The sequence below is a fragment of the Squalius cephalus genome, assembly GCF_949319135.1.
Source record: "Squalius cephalus genome assembly, chromosome: 24".
Lineage (NCBI taxonomy): Eukaryota > Metazoa > Chordata > Actinopteri > Cypriniformes > Leuciscidae > Squalius > Squalius cephalus.
Genome location: NC_137145.1, coordinates 14,109,662 through 14,122,725, shown reverse-complemented (window position 1 = coordinate 14,122,725; position 13,064 = coordinate 14,109,662). Strand labels below are relative to the sequence as shown.

Here is a 13,064-nt window from a genome sequence, read left to right as displayed (position 1 = left end):
AACTGTAAACTATTTTTCTCTCCATCCCTCTCGAACACTCAACTCAGTACCAGCGGGGCTAGAAGGTAATTCGACCGGCCAATTTAAACATGTCATGATTGAGCTGGAAAGAACAAACGGACATCAAAGAACAAACCTCGAGTCTGAGAGAAAGAGCAGCGTGCTGGCAGGAGGCTGAGAGAGGGACGAGAAACAAGTAGGGGGGGTTCGATTCGTGTGTCATTACGACCACACCGCTGTGTTGCTATTCTGGATTCCTGGGGTTTGACATCTAGATTGCAGATGGATAAGTGTGCCTTAAAACCACATCCCCCATCAGGGAAAAGAAAATCATTTCTCATAACGGCATCTATTTACTGGCACGGCCTATCTCTCCCACAGGGCCCGAAACAAATGAAAATGTTATTTCTCTCCTCATGAACTCCCACCTTTTCTGTCTGCCTTTTTTCACTGCCAGCAATTTTATTCTCCCTCTAAATTTGAGTTAAGTCCATGACTAGGGGGAAATAATGTCTCTGGAATTATCTTTCCGAAACTATGATTCCAAGGGGCTGAGTTCCTCTTTATATATTTATATACCTTCACATTTATTTACTCTGTTCTCAGGCTTTTTGCCTTGCGGTTTTGGAGGAAATTGCAGTGGCTTCTGATATGGAAGCAATGCGACATACAGAGGATCTCTCTGTAATCCCCTCAATCGCAGCGAGGCCTTGACGGGGACCGAACATGCCCTCTGCCAAACATTTAAACAGCCCTGATGCGGACAGAAAGCCGCACACAACAGCGCCTGTCAGAGAGGCATTTCGAGCGCCACTCAGAGCTGATGCAAAGCACAATATTAGCTCAACCCTTTGAAATGTTAAGCCTAGAATGACACAATTGTAAGCATTGCAAAACAACCAGATAAAAAGCTTTTTTTTGTGGTGAACACACATGATCAGACACGTTGAGCTGTGCTGCGCAAACGGTCAACACAAGCTTGAGTCCAGCTCACAACATTCCTCAATCCTGTTCCTCACACTTCTCAACATCACTTCCTGCCAATCTCTGATGGTTCTCAACCACTGTCCAACACAATATTCAAAGGGCCCTCATATATGCTATAATATTTCAATATGTTCTGCTGTATGATGAAGTTGCTTGTTTCAATCTTTTTTAATTAACAGAAACGCGTCAGTGCATTGAATTGATTAAAAACATTTATTTTTGTGATTCCAGAAGTTTCATGTTCTTTAATAAAACATTAAAAGAGAGAAAATATTCCATTCATACCTCAGATTTATGTGCTTTTTAGAATTTTAAGTTAGATTATTTTAATATAACTTAATTTAAATCATTTTTAAATCATCATTTTAAGTCATCGTGCATATTTGAAGTTTGCTGAGGCCTTCTGGTTGAGAACCACTGCTCTATGGCAACACAGTGTGATGTAAAAGTCTGAGATCACAATTAAAATATGGGATTCAAAAGTGGAAATTGGAAATAAAAAGAAAGGTGAAGTAAAAAAAATTAAATAAACTAAGAAGTATGATGTAAAAAATAAACAAAGAAATAAATATTAAAGATTAAGCCCCATTTCATACAAGTCATTAATCAAAAGAGTTGCATTTTTCACTTAAATTGTTATGCTATTTTATTTCCTTTTAAATATTGCACATGACAAAAATGCACAATAGAAGCATTTGAACTATTGCTCTTGGACTTGTGGATCCCATGTCCGGTCAGGATTCAGACGTCAGCTCTGGGCAGGGTTTGAGGTGGATGTTTTAATAGCTTGTTCTTTACAGCACTCTTTAACACTCTGTGTGTACTCAGCCTCTTCCACTCAAGCATAAATCTCAACAGAACCGTGACAGATAGTTCTGGAACCTTGGCTGGATCCAGAACACCCAGCAAGGATTTATGTTTCCCCAACCACCTGCGTGGCCTGACATGCCATTTAAACTGCTGCTGGAAGAAAATCAAAACCAAGAAACTACTTTACTTTTTCATTCCATCTCGTGTTTTTTTTCTTCTTTTGCATATGAGGAGGAAAACTTGCGGTTGTTACACTAAATCACAAAGGCAATAAAACTTAGCGATTTGTTATATATCACAAATCCTTTATATAATCACTTTAACTTTAACAGAAATAAGAGATTTTCTTTATTTACTCATTTCCTTTGATCATATAGCTCTGTGCTTAGACTGAAGTCATGAAGAAACGTTTGATTTTATTCTCAACAGACACGCTCTCTGATCACAGTCTGACCAGATAGTGAATAATTGAAAAACACAGCACAGTTCATTAACTCCCCTCACTGACGTTCAGTGAGCACAACGCCACTGTGACGCCTGCAGTGTGTTAAAAGCCTCTTTGAATACAGTCTAATGGTTCGGAGTCCAGCGATATACCTTCTTCACTGCAGCCCAGCAGACACATTCACACATTAAAATCCTATGATGGGACGAAACAGCTGGAAGGCAAGCATGGAGATAATGGCCATTCAGACCACAATATCCGATTGGCGTACAGAGCTGTAAAGCAAGGAAGGTGGTATTTGAAGGCTCGACTTTGTGTTCTTTATTAACACTACATTTATGAAACAAATTAAATCTGTTTAATGCCAGCAAGATGGCACAACTGATCCTTCAAACAGGAAATTACAGATGATTAGTTCGGCTCTAAAATCTGTTTGGATGGGCTACATTTGAAGCTGTTGAATATAGTCAATACACACCACCTACAGTACTAATAAAATGTATACTGTAAAAATGATATGACCAATAAGTCATGGCAACATATGTTTTTCAAAATAATTAAACCAATTTCAACTTCATTTTTTTAGTAATACGAGATTCAACTAGAGAATTTTTTTAAATGATTTGAAATTACTTGTACAGCCAATATGATTATACTTAAAAATGTAAGGCAGCAACTGAACTTAAAGGGATACTTCACCTCTGGAAAGATGAATGTGTATTTAAAATAAGTCATTTATGTAGAAGAAATGTGAAATTATTTTTGAATTTGGAGCTTTCTAGACTGAGAAAAGCCAGAAAATGTATTTTTGGCTTATGTGGATGAAAGACAACAACTCCCAGAATGCACTTGCTTCGCTGCCCTAGGAGGCCACTCCCAAGCCACGCCTACCAGTAAGAGAGCGCAGTTGAAAACAACAGTTGGCTACTAGTGAGTCTCCGTGACGAGTTTGCCCGGGATTTCGAGATCGCCCAAAATGTCCGGGATTCGGCTTTTGCGTTCACAGTCGCCATTCATTATGTTTACTGTGGCGAGCAGGACGAGGCTGAGGGGCGCGGGAGAACGGCGCGAGGCCGGTGGCGTGATTACCGTGAGACGCACCGGTCTCGTATCTCTCACGGAGGAGCGGGAATTTTCTTAGCAATGTTAAAACGCACATCAACCGATCACTTGTTTAGCGTTCATGTAAACACTTACATTCAGATTCACCAATCAGAATGAATTCAGTTAGATTGAAACAAAAGGTGTGCATGTAAACAATGAATGGCGACTGCAGAAAGCAAAAGCCGAATCCCGGACATTTTGAACGATCTCGACGGCCGGACAAGTCCGGGAAAAAGAGGATGGTAACCCCTACTACTCAGCTTTCTCCTACTACTCAGTTTTCTCCACAGAACAAGAGCCTGCTAGCTTAGCTTCCAAAGAAAGACAGCTGACACTGTGTACATTCTGTGAGTGAGATCCCACCTCCTATGGGCGGGTTGAAAACATGCGGGACAGCCCCTACTACTGGCTGTAGTCTTTAGCCTCTGGCTAAAAAATCCTCCGATGACGCAAAATGACGATTTTTGCGTCATCTGAGGATTTTTTCCAGAAAAAAATACATAAATCTCTCATCTCAGGGGGATATGAGGGTGGAGAGCACGGTAATTCGAAAATACTACAGGTTTTCTACTAATACAAAGCTCAATGCTAAATCCTGAAGTATCCCTTTAAGTTTGGTTAAGTTGAAGCAGGTGGAATTGTTTTTATGTGCTTGGCAAACAGCTAATGAATAGCCTTATATAATGAATAACTTGCATTTAACTACATTATTTAGTAGATAAATTGTTTATTGTGATTACTGACATTGGGAAGAAATTTACTTAATTATCTTTAATTATGAAAGAATGTTATTTTCAACTGTTTTTGTCGTATGGTGTTGTTTTTCCAATCTATTTTAACACACACATACAAGCACACACATACAAACACTATATATATATATATATATATATATATATATATATATACATATACACATATATATATACACATATACATGTATATGTATATGTGTGTGTATTTTCTGAACAGAGTTCAGATGCAAAAGCCTCTAAGTGCCATCTGAAATTTTCTTCTAGAATGATCATTTTTATCAAGCTCGTATATTTAAGTTCAATACTTTCACTTAAATGGCAATGCAAATTACCTATTAATTGTCATTTAAGTTAAATTACTTAACTTAAATATACAAGCTTTATACAAATTATCATTCTAGAAGAAAATTTCAGATGGCACTTAGAGGGTTTTGCATCTGAAGTCTATATATATATATATATAAATAAACCTATTATTATGATCACAAATGTATGCATTTAGCAGATGTTTTATCCAAAACGACTTAATATACATTGCATCCATTTTATTAGTTTATGCATTCCCTGGGAATCAAACCCATGTCCTTGGCATTACTTGCACCACTGTTTGAACTACATGAATGTTTATTAAAATCAATGTAGCGAATCCAGCACAACAGTGAGAGATTTGATTGGCAGTGCTGAACAGTTTTGGCCATGCTTTACGGGGAGAAAATGGAGAGTAACCAGGCCTACAACCTCACAATTCGAAACCTTTCCAACTTCTCCTCCCACTTTCTCTCATCCCCGGAGAACCTCACACAGTCTTTCCGTCAGCACCTGGGTCTGCTGAAGATACGGCAGCACTACTTGGCCTGGGCAAGGCTGTCTCTATCCATCATAAGGAAGGATCATTAAGGACTGAAAACACAAGTTGCCTCTGAGGAAGCCAAACAAGCAGGGGGAAAAAATGTCAGGAAGAGAAAGAAGTCTGGTATATTTACAACTTAGGCTAAGGGAATAGGGTCATGGCAGCTCAGTTGAACACACACACAAACACACACAGAGGCTCCAGGTCAGGGTGATTTGTAGGCCCGGGAGATGTGAGCTTGTGCTGGTGTTTGTGAAACCGACTGATGCCTGTATCCTGGTGGGAAAGGTTTATTTTATTTTAGCTCATAGTCATAGCAATGTATTTGACAACTTTTCTCAATTGACGCTTGCTCCATAGAGGGTGAGGGGTGTCGAAGCATTTCACCCATACGTTGTGTGTGTGTGTCGTACAACGAAGACACAGACATGCTTTCTATACAGGCTCTGAGTCAAAAATCTTTTCTTTTCTTCTCTCTTTCTCTGCCGCATTCTCGCACATTCTGAATATGGTACCCACATTGGTCTCTTATTGCTATGGCAACAAGCTATTTCCCTTGCTCCTTGGGCCCCGTGCTGTCATTATCCAATCAGAACAAGACCTTTGTTAAGATTCCCTCAGGCTCCACTTATTCAACTCACTATGATGAACTGACCTTAACACTAAAGGGAGACAGAGAGAGAACGACAGCAAGAGAGAGATTCCTCCAAGCTATCCGTCTTTATCTGGAAAAAAATAATAAATGAGGAAACGACGGGCATTTAAATGGCACTACAATCTGCACTCTGATCTGAAAAGAAGACAAAGAGAAGGAGACAACCCAATCTCTGCCAGCACTTTTTGTTTGCTTCTCTCTCTCACTCCCTTCCTCCTACTGTCTGTGGGTGAAAAAAAGAGGGATTTAGAGAATAATGGAACAAGGTTAGCTGGTGATTGACTGGATGCTGTTAAACTGGACTGGATTTAAGGGTACTGCGCTGGTAGCTGGCTCTGGTTCAGACACTGTTAACCAGATCAAACAAAAACAATCAGAAACACAAAAAAATAGACATAAGAGAAGAAAATAAAAATCTGTAAAACAGACTGAAAATGCACATGCTCCAACACACTGAGCAATGGAGGGTCATGTAAGTATAAAGTCAGTCTCCGATGTTCATTAGTCATTTCTTGTACAATATATATTTAAAATTGTACAATATAATATTTATAACATTGTAAAAAATAAAATGTATACAAAAAATATTAAAATAAATTAAAAATAAATAAAATAAAGTGAAATCTGTGACGATGGAGAAAAGAATATAGTACATTCATTCTACTATTCTTACACCAGCCATGGTTGACTTGTCTCACTAGAGGTTAGAAAACTTGCACCTGATGCTTCAGAGCCTCAATATGATTGGTTCCCTACTTGATAGATAAGTGCTGACTGTATGTGTAGATATGTTCATTTGTGTTGTCTCTCTCCCATCGCCCATGATGGACAGTTAGCTGTTCGATAATGACAGCACAATACAGACAGGCTGTGATGAAAGCAGACCACCCTGTCACTGTGTGTCAAAATCTCTTGCCACATTCACACAAAAACAATCTCAGGTTCACCTCAGTCCACACCTGCCAACAGTGGAGGAATTGAGGAAGATTTATGACAATAAAAATGTCTTAGCGTCCATGAGACTCAAGAGGCACATCTTTGATTTGGAACTGTTCATGTAACTTACAACAGCGAAATTCAGATTATAGTTGATAATTCAATAAATTCAAGTACATTTTTACTCATATCTGGACCTTTGAATTGCTTAAATTAAAAAAACAGTAAAAGTCCCCCTTGAAGGTATTGTACAAGGAATTGTATTAAGGTTGTTTTGGCCGACAGTGAGGTTTTGTTGACATTTTGTAACAAAATATAAATTCAAGCAGTTGGGATTTGGTATCTAGTACAGTATGCATACAAATAAAGTTGGAAATAATTATATATACACACACACACATACACACATTCATATATATATATATATATATATATATATATATATATATATATATATATATATATATATATATATATATACATACACACACACACACACACACACACACGTGAATTCTCTTACACGCTTGAACGGACAAAAACACACAAAAATATGGCAAAATGCCCGCTTTGTCGAGAATCCTCGGAAGCACAGTCTTTAATGAGTTAAAGTGACCTTAAATGTTAAATGTTAAATCTTAAATGACCATAAAGAGTTGTGAGGCCATGGGATATGCGTCAGATCCACGTCATGTGCTTCAGATCTTAAAGTGACAACAGCCTAATACACCTGCTGCTGTCCGAAAAAAAAAGAAGTAAAGAGAAAATCCCTCACTGCTCTAGACTGAATAACTTTTGTAGCTTTAATAAGGATTCATCTATATTTAGATCAAATAATTTAAAAAAATACTGTCCTTATGTTGTTTTTATGTTATTTCTACATTAATTTGGAGATTAACTGTGAAATTATTATAATAAAAAAATATATTAAATACGTAATGTAAGGTGTGATTAATTGCGATTAACTACAGAAAAATTTGCTATTGATTAGTTAATTTTTTAATTGACTGACAGCACTAGTTAATATACATATATCTAGTCCTTAAAATAGTCCTTGAGCAACTTAATAAGGGTGACTTCCACAAACAAAATCTAAAGGAAGAGTGCTATCCATATAGATAAGTGTGTGTGTGTGTGTGTGTGTGTGTGTGTGTGTGTGTGTGTGTGTGTGTGTGTGTGTGTGTGTGTGTGTGTGTGCGTGCAGCGCTGGCCAGTTTAGACATAATAGCAAAGCAGAGAGGGACGAGTGGCAGGTTTATTGAGGTGCTGTCACCAGCCGTGTTTCAGGTCAGAGTGACTGACAGCTGATTTAGAGCAGTGCTGTTAAGCTCTAAAGCAATCATAACCACTACTGTTCTTTAGACACTCCGTATTCCTTACCACACGCACACAATGAACTGACAGTTATAAACACACTGTTATCCAGACAGGCAAAAACAACCTCTTCAAATGCTGGCACACTAGCACAAATGCACAAACAAATGCATTTTTCTGCCACACACAGACACACATTCTACACTCCTGTTCAAACACTTTAACTCCTGCCATGATAATAAGCTAATTATAGGTGCGGTGCAACTGCCATATCTGAATGCACGTCTCTAATAAGGAACATTTCAAATTAGAGAACGAGCGAGTGGGAGAAGAAGAGAGAGAGAGAGATCAGGAGTGACGAATGGAGACGGCAAAAGAACTACTAGATAATTGATGCGAGCAATTACAACTTCCATGTCGGAGCAAATTGGTCGGCATTTCTCAGCATGTAAGGGCCCCTGACCTCATTATAACAACTGTGTAGAAGAATAATCAAAATTAGCAGCGAGGTTTGAGGATCCGTGACAAACAGAGAGCGGAAAGTTTGACTCTAATGTAATCTGTTTTGACTTCAGACACCAGAGAGCAATATCCGCAGGTCAAATCTTCAGCAGAAACATGACCTCTCCGCAAAACGCTGAGGACTCTTTCCACATCCCGGCGAAATCAAATAATAACAGTAATCATTAAGAACAACATCTATATTATATGACATAAATCTTCTCCAGCGGCCATAATAACAGGGTGGAGATTGTTTTACCACATAGCGAAAGAATCCCCCAGCACAGGCAGAACTAATCATCTACAGCCACTAACCACGACGCTGGATTCAAATATGTTCACTGCAAAACAGCAAGAGGGCTAGAAATCCTTGCAAACCACTCAGAGAGTTCCAAAGTGAACACACGGGACCAAGAGAAAGAATGATTTTTTAATAGCGTTGCATTTAGAGAACATTTAGATCAAGTACTGGAAACACATACATAACTATAGCTGCAATGTGTTTATAGTGAAGCTGCACAATTCTGGAGAAATTGAGAGTCACTTTAAAAAAAAAATAGAGATCACAATTCTCCCACAATTCTGAATAGACACCTAAACAAAATAATGTAATTTAGAAGTAATCTAGACACAATGTTAATTGCCCCAATGTTAATAGCCCAACGTATATTTGAATGTTCCGCTGTGATCTTACTTGTCAACGGTTTCATAGACATAGCCGAATTGTTGTCATTTAGGAATAACATCGCGTGGGTGCTCTATTTCACATGGATAGTTAAAAATTATTACACTGTGCTGAGGATTCATGTTAAAGATACAATTAACTATACCTACAAAGCTTGAATTCTGAATCTAAATTCTGATTCAGTTTCTTCACCCTCGAAATCAGATTTGGCTCATCTATTCTGAATGATTGGGATGATTCATTTGAATTCTGTATAAAAATTATGAATCTGAATTATGCTCCTTCAACCACAGGTATGCTGACATAATGAATCCGAATTCTGTATATGAATTGTAAATGCAAATTCTAAATCTGAATTCTTCACTCTGAAATCTGCCGATTACACTCATCCACCCTGATACATTGCCGACAGCATTAGTCATGCAGATTCTGATCAGACATACGCGTGTCGAGAGCACGTCTCTTTACGCCACACACCCGACCCCCACACATGACAGACCACTAAACAGGCCAAACTGCCACCTGACCCTCAATGTAAATATTTCATTGCTCTGCCTCAGTTAAGACTGCACTGAATGATGAATGAGCAATAAAACGTGTTACCCAGAAATCCTAAAGTACAGTCTCTATGGCGACCAAAGAGCAGGTAATGTCATCGCTTTCTCTCAGCCTTTCGGTCTGTTTCACTGTCTGTCTGTGCCTCTCTGTGTCAGATTAGCAGGCTGTAATGAGAGTTAAAGAGTCGCTTTAGGATGGTCCCTCTATAGGAGGGACACTGCAGTGATGATGACGTTAAATTAACTGTCATATTTAAGCCTTTTAGTTTGGTTTTGTTCGTGGCTTGGACTGACCTCATTATCGTCTCCCACTTTGTCTCTCATCAGCAAGATGGTGACGGGTAGGCAAAGACACCAAACGCACAGGGGGCACGTACGGCCGTCCCCCATTCCTCTCGGCAAACACACACACACCAAAAGAAAAGCATTAATGTGCTGTTTACTGGAATCCGGCGCCCTGTAATTGCCAATTTATTTGATAGGCAGCTGGATAATGATGGCATTTCACTCCTGCCACAGAGACTAAACACATGTGTGTTTGATTCGCCCTGTCTCTACCACACATCCCCTTCTCTCCTCTTCCCTTTGCCCTGGCCTCCAGCCACCCTGCCTGGGGAAACCGTGCCGCCATGCTGGCTTCAAACGCGGCTGAAAGGGGACCCGGGGCGTCGGAGCAAATACAGCAAGCCTGCCAATTTATCCAAGGTTTGGGGTTACTGCTGGTGAGAACAAGGCTGATGCACCATTTGTAGCTTAATGAGCTGGCAGCGCATGGGGGCAGGGGCAGGGGGAGAGAGGGAGAGGGAAGAGAGAGGGTGAGAAAAAGGAGGAAAAGAAGGGGGGCGAGCAAAATGTCCTGTGTGACCTGTTTTGACCCCAGCTTCCTCTTTGTCAAGTGAAGATCAACACCAGGCTCTTTCTCTTTTTTTTTTCATCAATGCAGTGGATAGGAGTAAGAGAGAGAAGACATCATTAGAACTCTGCCAAACAGTCTATAACGAAGAGCAAGAATTACTCCTCAAAACCCCAACTCAAACGCACCCTCTTCTTTCATTTCACTTTCAGGAAAATTGTGTGCGTATGCAATCAAGAATATATTCAAACAATTAACACTTTTACATGTCAAAAAATAATGTTTCTCTTCCTGCCTCTCCCGGGCCTGCATTTCTTACAGAAATTGGGGGAGGGGTAATATTTGTCACTTTTTATCATTTTTTTGTTTGCCCAAATGTTTGCTCACTCAATGTATTTGTGCTTTTACAACTGATGCAATTATGTGCTAAAACATATTAATATTGTTCGGAATATACAGAAATGTAAAAAGTCAATTTGGATGCTAGATGGTCCTATGGGGTCATTCTTGTTGCACAATAGCCTATACAGGGCACAAGGAAGTTAGATTTTAAACTTTGAATTGGCTTCAACTGGAAAACCAGTGCAGTCATATAAAATTTTGTGTATCCAAACAGATCGTCACTCTTTTTAAGGAATCAAGCCCTCATTCTGACAATGGTGTTGGCTTCTAAATCCAGCTAGATTCATTCCTATGCATAGTTTGGTTCACTGTATTAATATTTTACACTCTTAAGATGTATGTTGTGCAACCGGGGGATTCCCTGTCAATTAAAAGGTATCTTCTCCTGTCATTGTCTGACTGTATAATTTTGATTTGTTGATAAAAACAACCCCCCCCCCCCCCCCCACAAAAAAAACCCTTTGAGCTCTTTATTAGGTGACTCTACATTATTTAAGTCTGTTGTAATCCGTATATCATTGATATTGTAATGAAATAAGTTTAGTTCATAATGTTGCTCTTTTTTACCCAATATAGCATTTTGTACCAGAAGATCATACCTCGTACAGAGTATAACACGTGTCAAAACTACATCTCACCAGCCTGCATTCATTTTAAACGTGAGTGAAAGTCTTGTATCGCTATAGTGAATAAATGTTTGCAGGAAGTTCCCACATTACAAGTGGGGAACTTATGGGAATGAGTAAAATTATGCTCAATCCCCGCAAACCCGCGCCGAAATTCAGGCCCCTGCTCTCCATCTCTGTTATCTAGTAACTCTATGCTGATATGAAGTGGTTTTATGGTGTGACTGTGAATAAGCTGCTTCCACCATCCCCTCAGGACTAGCTCTACTTTGAGTGTGACCCTGAGAAACTGCTCAAGCAAAAAATCTCCAGCACCTTTCAGCACCTCCTGTTTAGAATTCAAAGGGTTTCAAAACATTCAGTGACAGACAAATCCACTTGCCAATGAACTTTGTGTAGACGGCATACTCATTTGATGAGAATGAAAATTCATTATTGATGGTGAATAGACTATACTTCAATCCCTCACAGCCTTACTATTATTCATGTCAAAATAAAAAAATTCAAAAAAGATCCTCAGAGGTGATCACCTTATTCTTTTGCTAATATTTAAGTTAAAATATGACTATTAAATATAATAAAATAACTTATGATTATGTCTCATTGACTTCATGAAATTTTACTAATTACTAATAAAAAATTAAAAAAAATCTGGTTCAACTTGCCGTTAACTTGAGTCTTAAAGGGAGAGTTCAAACAAAAATAAAAAAATGATATCATTTTAATTCTAATTTTCATCTCTACTGGAGTTCATGTCTAGCCTGCATCTAGATTAAAACAAAACTTTTGAGTTCCACCATAGAATAACAGCATGCATGTTTGGAACAACATACATTTTCTTTTTTGAGTGAACTATCCCTTTAAGACTCAAGTTAAAACCCATCATACACAACACATTCTGCATGTCTTTGTGAGTTGTTTTTACCTGTCCAATAATCAAACTCAATCTTGTGTTTCATCTCTAACTTTATCAGTTTCCCCCATTCCACTTGCATTTCTTCTTTTCCTATCTCCCCTGCCTTCTCCTTGCCCCCCTCTCATGCTTTATCTCTTCGGTCTTCCCTCTCTTCCCTGACGAGGGGCTGCAGGTATCATTTCAATTTCTGATGTCAACATCAAATTACTTATTTCATTTCATGCCTGGCCAAGCATCCTATAGCTACACGCAGGAGTGGTCGCGCTCAACTCGTTCTGCCGTGTCTGTTCCGACGACTCGCCTCGCCCTCCAGCTGACAGCTCTAATTATGCCCGATATCTGATAGTGCCGGCACACACTCACAAACTCACATCTCCACTGCAGGAGCCAAAGCTTGAGGTTTGAAGAGGGCCAATGCCAGACTGCCTGAGCTTTCACACGGGCCTGTGTATAAGATCCATAAACAACTGTAACATAACTTTCAGTGCAATGTAAACTGCTGCTTCAAGAGGGTTAAATATGGCTGTCTGCGTGTAGGGATGCACAGATTCTGGCCGATATATGTATGAATGTATGTATGTAATATATATATATATATATATATATATATATATATATAATTTCCAACTTAATATGTATGTGCTTTGTGTTTTTACAGTACATCACTG

At 39.0% G+C, this 13,064-nt stretch overlaps 1 protein-coding gene across 1 annotated transcript in view; it reads right to left on the bottom strand.

The window, feature by feature from the left end:
* The window catches only part of auts2a (activator of transcription and developmental regulator AUTS2 a), a 335,804-nt gene that overhangs the window by 188,133 nt on the left and 134,607 nt on the right, over window positions 1-13,064 (bottom strand). The gene's annotated exons all lie outside the window — the stretch shown is intronic.